At 36.8% G+C, this 9,345-nt stretch overlaps 1 pseudogene across 1 annotated transcript; it reads right to left on the minus strand.

Annotated features, from left to right (window-relative positions):
* Positions 1-2,843: 2,843 nt before the first annotated feature.
* Positions 2,844-8,067, minus strand: LOC149005662 (TMV resistance protein N-like; annotated as a pseudogene). Its single transcript, XR_016175549.1, has 6 exons — positions 7,502-8,067; positions 6,012-7,178; positions 5,379-5,675; positions 4,478-5,292; positions 3,868-4,270; positions 2,844-3,769 (listed from the first exon to the last, which is right to left on the minus strand). The product of XR_016175549.1 is annotated as a TMV resistance protein N-like (transcript).
* Between the last annotated feature and the right edge of the window lie 1,278 nt (positions 8,068-9,345).

Here is a 9,345-nt window from a genome sequence, read left to right on the forward strand (position 1 = left end):
GTCAGCTTTTCTGTTATTAGTTGCCGTTGTGTTATAAAAAAATTTCATTTTTAGGTCATCTTCTTTGCTTTCAATGTATCTCCAATTTTCCCTTTGTTCATTGATGAATTTCCAAACAGATTGTCTTCCTGAAATTCATTGGATTCAATCTTATTAGGCATATTATGATGCTAATCAAGCCTGAGGTGGGTTAAAAACAAAAAGAGGAGATGTAAGAGATTCTGCCAACTAAATGGGATCAACTAAGTGAATCCTACTTCTCCATTCTACTCTCAGCAGTATTACGTTCTTTTAGTATAAGCAAAGTTAAGCATGTTCGAATGTTAGATCAAGATGTGATTTTTAACGTAGAAAGATTTTGAAAATCTTGAGTAAGGTTCAGCTGTTTTTCTCTTGTCATACCTCTTAGTTGTTGAACTACCTGGTAATTCTGTAGCCTATCAGGATGTCTCTTAGTTGTTGAACTACCTGCTTGCATTATGTTACTTGCTAAATGCTGTAATATCCATTTTGCATGCTTTCCTCAGATCTCTTGGAAAGCCCAAAAAAAATCTCAATTCTTAATTTGTTCATCAGTTAAGACTTAAGAGTAGACTTCACAGGAACTTGATCTGTAACATGTTTGTTTACCCTGTGCAGATGTTGAATGAATCACAGACCCTCTTATCTCCAGATGAGCTTGAGAAACAATTTGAGCGAGAAGGTATTTGGACCTTCAAAATATTTGTATGATCTAATTGAGTTTCATATTTAACTATTTCAATATTGTATGCTCTAGATGAACAAAGGTTTGTGTAGAACTTGTTAATTAGTGAGTGAAAAGTCTGTCAACATAAATGGGGGAGAAAAGAGAAAAAACTGCCAGGCGGGGGACCCAAAAAAAAAAAAAAAGGGTCTTTTCTATTTTTTTGGGACTCAGTATATGACTGTTTATCTGTTTCATGGCTGCTTGAATATGTGTCGTCCTGTTTTTTTTTTCTCCTTGATCTCTGGAAAGGTGGTTGGTGCAGTATCCTTCAAATCTTCTTTCTCTTTTCAATTATGCTGCTCTTTCCAACGCAAATAAAGCCCTCAATGAGCAATGCTCTTTGTCCAAAATATGCCAATTCTCTAGAGCAAGCCTAGAAGAAAATTATGTGGCTCACATTCAGGATGCCTTAGAGAGAAAAATAAAATGCAGGGGATGGGAAAGTAGTAATCCCTTGAGATTAGATAGTTAAAAGTCAATATGCTTTTAGGTTAAACTTAAGAGGAGGACCGTGGCTTTCTAGAACTTTAAAATTGTGATATTCAGGTCAATATGCTTCCCTTTCTAGAATCACATTTGTACCTTCTCATGCTTATATTTATTGAAAAATGAAGGATTGGTTGGTTAATCAGATCTCAAACTATTTGGACAGTATAGACACAACAAAATGTTTTAGCTGATGTGATGATTATATGATATGAGCATTGTCCTTTAGGGATACAATGCATTGTCCTTTCACTTAGATCTAAGATAATAGAATACTATTATGTTCTAATACAATATAAATCAGCAGACTCCGTAAAGAACAACGTACCTATTCTGAATACTTGATACTTGTTCTGTTAACCCCATTAAAAGAAAAATAAAAAAAGAGAGGATAGAATGAATGCTCTTCTATCCTTATGTAGCTTGTTTTGCATGATTAGTTATGCAGTCCTTGAATTCTAAATATTTATATAGTTATATTTATGGTGAGCCCAGTCATATCTATGTTGAGCTTCTCTTGCATGATTACTCATATAGTTGTAGAATTCTAAATATTTATATGGTCATATTTATGTTGTGATAGTTTCTTTGGTGGCAACCAGCAGATATTTGGTCTTTTTTATACTTATATTCTTAATTGTAATGTTCTGTTTTCAGGCATCTCCTTGGATAAACCTGTGGTTACGTCTTGTGGTACTAGTGTAACAGCTTGTGTTAATTATTGCACTGGTGAGTTCTCTGTGCAAAAAATAAGAGATATAGATCTGCTAGGTGCTGAACTGTTCTTCTGGATTATGACATTTGGAAAATAGTGCTTATGTTCGATTGTCTTGCAGGGTCTCCATCGGCTTGGGAAGAGTGATGCTGCTGTTTATGATAGATCTTGGACTGAATGGGGAGCACAAGATGACACACCTGTCTCCACTTCATAGGTCGAGTAGTTTGGAAGAGTTGTCAGTTTAGTATGCCGTGTGGAGTTTCATCCAATCCAGAGTAATCCTGATGAAGCTGGTTGTGCTCAAAATTGATAAAATTCACTTAGATTGGTGCTTTTGTTTTAAATGTGTTATACCATGCACATTTTCTTACCAAAATTAAGAATGACTTTACTGAGAAATCATATGTATATACACAGATTCTCCGAATGCTTGCATCTCTCTTTGGGTCTTGATCCTGTTTCCCTACCTCTGTCAAAGCATTCTTCAATCTGACTTCAGCAGACTCACATTTCCTCAAATATCAATGAATAGATAGAATGATATGCATAGAGATATTATTAGCTAGCTGAATAGTTAATAGAGAAGACAGCAATGGAGATGTTGGACACTAGCTCCAAGCCTTAGAAACCATGGACAAATCTCATTTGCCATATACAACAGCATACGTTTTTCTGATGTTCTTGATTGAGTCTGGACGTACATTTTCGACTCACAGTCATATCTCTGAACGGTACAGGCATTTTTATTTTCATTTGGAAATTCAAACTTCTTGATTTTACTGATTCTTTCGTGAATGTTAATTGAACTTTTCCATCTTATAATTATCTTGTATCCTAATCAGAATGGTATAACAATAAGACTAATGCATCAATGAGATGTGCCATGGATAGAGTTGAAGAAATTTTACTCTGTCTATTAAAAAGATTACAATGAAGATATCTTAAAAATACCCAGAAATGATGTACAAACTCTCATCAAAAGGACATCTAGAGTAGAGCCAAACATAAGTTGTATTATTTCCTTAAATAAATTATCCTCTTACCTCTCTAAAAGCCAAAAAAGGACATGTACAGTAGATTCCATGCACTAGTAACATATCTCAATCTCTTTACCAGACCAAGATCACCGGAAACCTTTTTCTTTAGAGGGGAATAGGGTGGCCTCATAACAAAAACCCAGTAGAACTGAAACAGTTGGAGAAACAATGCCAAACTGCTTTCACTGCAACAAAGCAACTGCAGGTCTCTGGGCCAGCATCTGTCTTGTTTCCGTCATCAGCACTAGATTCACTCCACGACGACGACATCGACCCACCATCTTCCTCCTCCACCTCTTCGTGGGCACTTTCTTCTTCCTTCACCACCTCATCATTGTTACCATCCGACCATCTAAAGAAATCTGCTACCAACTTGGCACTGGATTGTTTGTCAGGCATTTGTTGTTCTGAATCCTTATCTTCGAACAATACCCTACAAAATTTCACTGGGCTGTAGCCTCTAGTTACAGTCAATTCCTCAATAGCATCATTGCTTTCCAGCGGAAACCCAAACCAATCGAAGCCTTTGAAATGGTGGATGTAGATTATGTCTCCCTTACTAGTGAATTCAATTTGGTCCTCAAATCTAATGGAATGTTCAAAGTGAATCCATCTTACTCCTTGACGATGGATATAAGCTTTAACATGAAACCTTTGCTGTTCCAGGCTTTTCCTATATCTCGATGCAAAAACAATACACAGAATTGTGGACCCTTGATCACCAGTGACAATTTGGCTGCTTCCCTCGACACCTTCGACAATATCATCAAGAAGTCTTCCCTGCATTTGAATTGTAAATTCCTATCAATCAATTAATTGGTGTCCCCCAGAAGGAAAAAGAATAAAAAAGTTACAGGACAAGAGAAGAATAAAAGTACCTGCCCGGATATTTTCCTCCTTGTCTCTATCAATTTGTCACAACCAGTGACCACACACTTTTGTAAAGATTGAGCTCCTTCAAAGCAGCGAATTTTCTCTAGATTTATACAATCTGAAATAGATATATGGCTCAATCTTTCTAGGTGTGATATATCAGGTAACTCTGTTAACTTATGGCAACCTTTAATTTCCAAATATTCCAAGGATTCTGCTTCTTTGATGCACTGGATATTCTCTAGATTTACACAATGGCGAATGCGTACTTCCCTCAATCTTTTCAGGTTTGAGAAATTTGGCAACTGTGAAAATTGGTTGCAACTGTCCTCCCCTAAATCTTTCAAGGATTTTGTTCCTTCCAGGCCCTGAATTTCCTCTAGATTTTCACAATGAATAACATCCAATCTCCACAATTTCTTCAGGTTTGACAAATCTGGTAACTTTCTTAATTTGGGGCATTTCTCCAAAGTCAACTCTTCCAACAATTCTATTCCTTCGAAACCCTAAAGTTTCTCTAGGTTTTCAGCATTGTGGATGCATAATTTCCTCAGCCTCTTCAGATTTGACAAATCTGGTAACTCTTTTAATCTGGGGAAATAATTTACAGTCAACTTTTCCAAGGATTTTGTCCCTTCAATGCAAGAAATCTCATTGAGATTTTCACAACTAAAATAAAGTTTCTTCAATCTCGAAAGGTTTGACAAATCAGGTAATCTTTCCAGTGATTTGCAACCATGGATTGATAATTTCTTCAATAATACCAGGTCTGAAAGATTAGAAATTAACTGCAGTGAATTACAGTTCCAAACTTTTAAAGTAGTTAAAGTGGAGGGAAGCCTTGGGAGAGATTCAAGGTTCATGTAGCCTTCCAAATATAGCTCTTGAAGCTGACAAGGAAAACTACTCTCGCTGATTTGAAGTGGTTGAAGCATCCGGTTGTCGCCTATTTCATCTTGCTGTGAGGAGGCCATGCTCATTTTTAATACCTCTAAGCACGAGAGCTTTGAAAAATCATCCGGTAATTTCAAAATTATTGTACCTGTCAAGTCTAAGCAAGGCAATCTCAGTCTACCCATTGAGGTCGGTAGTCTTGCCAGTTTATCACATCCTGAAACATTTAGTTTCTCAAGCTTCTCTAACTGCGCTACACCATCCGGCAATTCCTCAATCTCTGTCTTACCTACCAAAAGCTCAACCAAATGTTTCAGATTACCAATGGACACAGGCAACTTGTTGAAAGACCGACACCCATTGAGAATAAGAATTTTGAGAGAAACCATCTGACACATGCTCTCCGGTAGTTGCAAAAGATAATTGCAGCCACGGAAATCTAGTCTTTGTAAGCATGGAAACCACAAGAAGAAGTTGGAAGAGACTGAGAAATGATCGAAGGATTGGAGACAAAGAATCTTCAATTTTTGAAACCGCTGTCAAACAAAATAATACATATAAAATAGCAGTCTTTCAAATTTGATAGTCAAACAATTGAAAAGATAAAATTACAATATTCTACCTTTTCAATATTTTGAGGTCCATCATTCCAAGCTTGGTTGATGCTGGCTGACAAGCTAAGATGAACTAGCTCCTCATGATAAAAATTGGCTGGTAGAATTTTCAAAGTGTGGTCCGACCATTCTAACCATCTTAATTTGGAAGGAAGTTTTGAAAAATTCCCAGTAATTGGTCTGATACTATTCTTACTTAGAAGCTGGAGAATCCTCAAATTGGGCATCTTTGCAAAGTCATCAAAGCTTAAATCATCTTTTTGCATTTTATTTAGAAGGAGAATAACCTCAACCATTTGAGTGGCCTATAGCAGAAAAATAGTATTCAAGTAAGAAAAATAGTATTCAAGTAAGAAAAATTTGAAGCATACAAATCTCTTCCCCCCCTCCCCCAAAATAAAAAATGTACAACCTTGTTTAATAGGGTGCTACCCAGAACTTCCATATTGTCCTACATCTTACGAGGTATAGATCAAAGTTGTCTTGACCTTTGTATTTTTGTGCTATTGCTTAGACTTTAACCCTTGTCTGTGTTTGTTGCCCATCTTTGACCATCAGATGGAGTAACATTCTCTTATTAGGATTAATATTTGTAATAAAAAAATAAAATAAAAAAATTTAGAAAAAAGGATGGCACTCACCTTGTCTTTTTCAAATGCTTTTAGGATCTCATCATCAGACCACAATCTAGTACTTTTCGAATGATCCCCATTGTTGTTCATCGAGGCAATTCTCATCCCCATAAGTCGAAGTTCATCATGCATGCTCAAGATCCGGAATTCACTAATCTCCAAGAGGTGCATTTGGGTGAGTTCTTTTATGGCTAATATTGGATTCAATTCACAAGCTTCCCACAACGTTTTCACATCATCTACATACCATCCAATGAAATGGCAAGCAATATCAAGAAATATGATTTTTGCATTGTCACTTAATTTGTTGTAACTTATCATCAACCTTGCAAATACTTTATCCTCATAGCTTCTTATCAACATTCCAGAGACCTTGTTATCAAGGATATCTTTCAATCCACCTAATGTATTTTCCCATTCTTCTTTGTTCTTGTCACAAAGAAAAGAACCCAACACTTCTAGGGTCAAGGGTAACCCACCACAGCATGGCTCACAACTTCATGCATAAGCTTAGTATAATCCTCTGGAGGGTTACAAGCATGCAAACTAAGGAGTTGCAAAGAATTCTCAGAATTTAGTTCCTCAGGCTCATATATTTTAATATCTGTATCAGCTTTATTCACATTCAAACAATGCTCATCTCTAGTTGTAATGATAACCCTGCTGCCTTCACCAAACCAATTGATACCACGGGCTAATGCATCAAGTTGCGTGTAATCATTGACATCATCAAGAATGAGAAGAACTTTTTCTCTATGAAGTCTTTGTTCTATCAATTTTGATCCTCGAGAAGCACTGCTAATGTCTAGCTCCTTGCCCAAGATATCTTTAAGAAGCCGGTTTTGAAGAGAAACTAATCCTTGATCACCTCGTGAAGCTTCTTCTCTCACATTAGCGAGAAAGCAACTCCCATTAAAGCTTGCAGAGATGCAATTATAGACAGCCTTTGCAATAGTTGTCTTTCCCAGACCGCCCATGCCACAGATTGCCACAAATCTTACATCTTTTTTTTTTGGTCCAATAAATCTTACATCATCAGAACCAACATTTAACATAGGAAGTAGGATATCAATATGTGAATCGATTCCAACAGGATGTTTACATTCATCCAACGGGACGTTATTTAGTTCTCTGGAAGCCCTACGAACAATTAACTCGACTAACTTTAATTGATCCCTGCAATTTCTCAGAGTAAAGAGTGAATCAAAGCAATAAATAAGAATATGCATATCTCTGAAAAAGGAATAAATAAATTCCTTAAATCTTTGAAAATAATAAGCAATAATTTAATGACAGTAACGGGTATAAAAATGAGAAATCTATTCTTGTTACAAAACAAAGGCAATGGTGTGTTTCAGTGTTTGTACTGTTTATTTTTCCCATTTATCTCACAACTAGGTCACTCCACGTATAGAAAGGAAACTACATGAACCATACAGTTCTAATTTGATAAACAACAAGAAGAAGGTAATTTCTCAAGTTAAAAATATGATACTTACGCAGGAGTTGCATTTCCCTCGAGGGTCCATCCCTTGAGTTTCCCGACCTCTGTCAAAGCATTCTTCCATCTCTCAACATCCTCAGAATTGTACTTCTCCTGATGTTCCTGAAATGGTCCCTCAAAGCTTCTTCCGGTCTGATGTCGAACATCTCGTGGCTGAACATCAATGAATATGGGAAGAATGGTTTGACCTTGAGATAAATGACACTTCCAAATCTCAGCAAGCTCCAAGAGACAATATTTGCTATGTGCGTAGGTTTTGGAGATGACAGGAATTGAGATTTCAGACCCTTGAATTGCTCTCTCAAGAGAGTGGCAAATCGCTTCTCCTTCCCAGAGTTCTTCACTATCTATGAAGGTATGGATTTTTTCTTTCATCAGAGCTGTAGAAAGCAGAGCGACGAAATTTGTTCGAGTATCTGGACCTCTGAAATTGATGAACACATCATAAGAAGAAGGTCGACAGGATAAAGTAGATGAAGAAGCCATTAACTTGCAGTCGCAGAGGAGTATTTGGTGCTTCTCTTTTTTCCTTTTCTTGTAAATTAAGCTTGAGGAGCTGATCGCTTCTTCTTGGGTATACAAACTACGTTTCGTGCATCAATTGTTTATTATGCAAATCGCATTGGATTCCCTAGTTGATTGGCTGGTATATAAAAAAAAATATACATAAGAAAGATTACGAGAGGATATCATTTTAATTTCGAAAAGTAGTTGTGCAACACAAGCAAATCCACTTTTTTCTTTTGCTTATTTTGTCTTTTCCGCGAAAGTCTTTCTTCTTTTTTCTTTTTGGTAAAGTGGGGAGAACGTCATTCAGTTCTTATTAAAACAATTAATCCGGAAGTGATGAGACCTTTCTTTTGTTGTTTTTGGGAACTGAAGTCCAGGCCAACGCACACTCTAAAGATATTCGAATGCAAAGAGAGATTAACCTAACTCACAACATCTACCAATCAATGTAGGATTCATAGAATCATCAAAAGAGTCGTATCCAAGTAGTTCAAAATTCAAGATCAGTGTTATTCTCAGCCCAAAAATTTGGTAACCCTTAATCTGTACGTAACTAATTGATAGTGATAAGGAAAATACATGAGGTAGGCAATGAGTTTGATTCTGTTACCTCGGGAGGGATTGGATATAGTTTGGAAGAGTTATCAGTTTAGTATGTCAAGTGGAGTTTCATCCAATCCAGAGTAACCCTGATGAAGCTGGTTGGGCTCAAAATTGATCAAATTCATCTAGATTGGGCTGCCTTAATTTGTTTTCAATGTGTGCACATTTCCATTGATTACCAAAATTGAGAATGAGCTTACTGAGAAACGAGGTGTATTTACGAAATTGAGATGAACTTGAATGTAAGTTGAGACTTCCTATAGAATGGGCTTTAGAGCACCACACACTACCGACCTGCAAATGTTGTGCTTATATTGTTGGCTTCATGTTACACAGGTTCTCCGAATGCTTGAATCTCTCTTTAGGATGTAATCCTGTTTCCCCACCTTTAAAAAGCATTCTTCAAAATCTGACTTCAGCAGACACACATTTCCTCAAACGTCAATGAATAGAGGCAGAATGGCATGACCTTGAGATAAATGACACTCCTGTGTTTCAGCAAGGTCTCATCAGATGATGGTATTTTCTATCTGAATTGTTAATAGAAAAGGCAGCAATGGAGATGCTGGACGCTGGCTTCGAGCCTTAAGACGCAATGGACAAATCTCATTTGCCATATATGGCAGCAGACATTTCTCTGATGTCTTTGAGTTTGAGTTTGTTGATCACCAGTGACAGTTGGGTTGCTTCTCCCAACACCTTTGACAATAAAATCAACAAGTCTTC

The sequence above is a fragment of the Hakea prostrata genome, chromosome 9 (genome assembly GCF_041222555.1).
Source record: "Hakea prostrata isolate BN-2017 chromosome 9, UWA_Hpros_2, whole genome shotgun sequence".
Lineage (NCBI taxonomy): Eukaryota > Viridiplantae > Streptophyta > Magnoliopsida > Proteales > Proteaceae > Hakea > Hakea prostrata.